The following is a 400-nucleotide window of genomic DNA, read 5'->3' as shown; positions in this document are numbered from 1 at the left end:
CAGACGCCTGCATACGCCATTAGGCAAGCGGGGGCTGGGGCAGGGAGGCGCGGCGTGGGCTGCATCGCTGAGAGTAAGAATCTGGCCTGAATATCCTGAGCGCTATCTGAGCGAAATAATTTGGGCTAGCAAACCAGACTGTGGGATATCTACCACGCAAAAAGCCAGCCCTAACCTAAGACCGCCAGGCCCGTGCACGGAACAAAGGACTGAACAGAGATAGCCGGCTGCAGATCTTCCCCCTCCGGTGACAGGCAGCCAGAGCCGGAAGGGGGCAATCGCAGCCCCAGAGAGACATTATCTATAAAACTGTAAGCAGGCTTCTTTGCTAACTAAAACTTCTTGGGGGTCTGGACAGTCAACATCTGCCTGAGAAGGTGCGCCGGTTTTACACCCAGAT

Source organism: Bison bison, unplaced genomic scaffold (assembly GCF_000754665.1).
Source record: "Bison bison bison isolate TAMUID 2011002044 unplaced genomic scaffold, Bison_UMD1.0 scf7180017864254, whole genome shotgun sequence".
Lineage (NCBI taxonomy): Eukaryota > Metazoa > Chordata > Mammalia > Artiodactyla > Bovidae > Bison > Bison bison.
The sequence above is the reverse complement of the archived record's forward strand: the minus strand, read 5'-3'. Positions refer to the sequence as shown.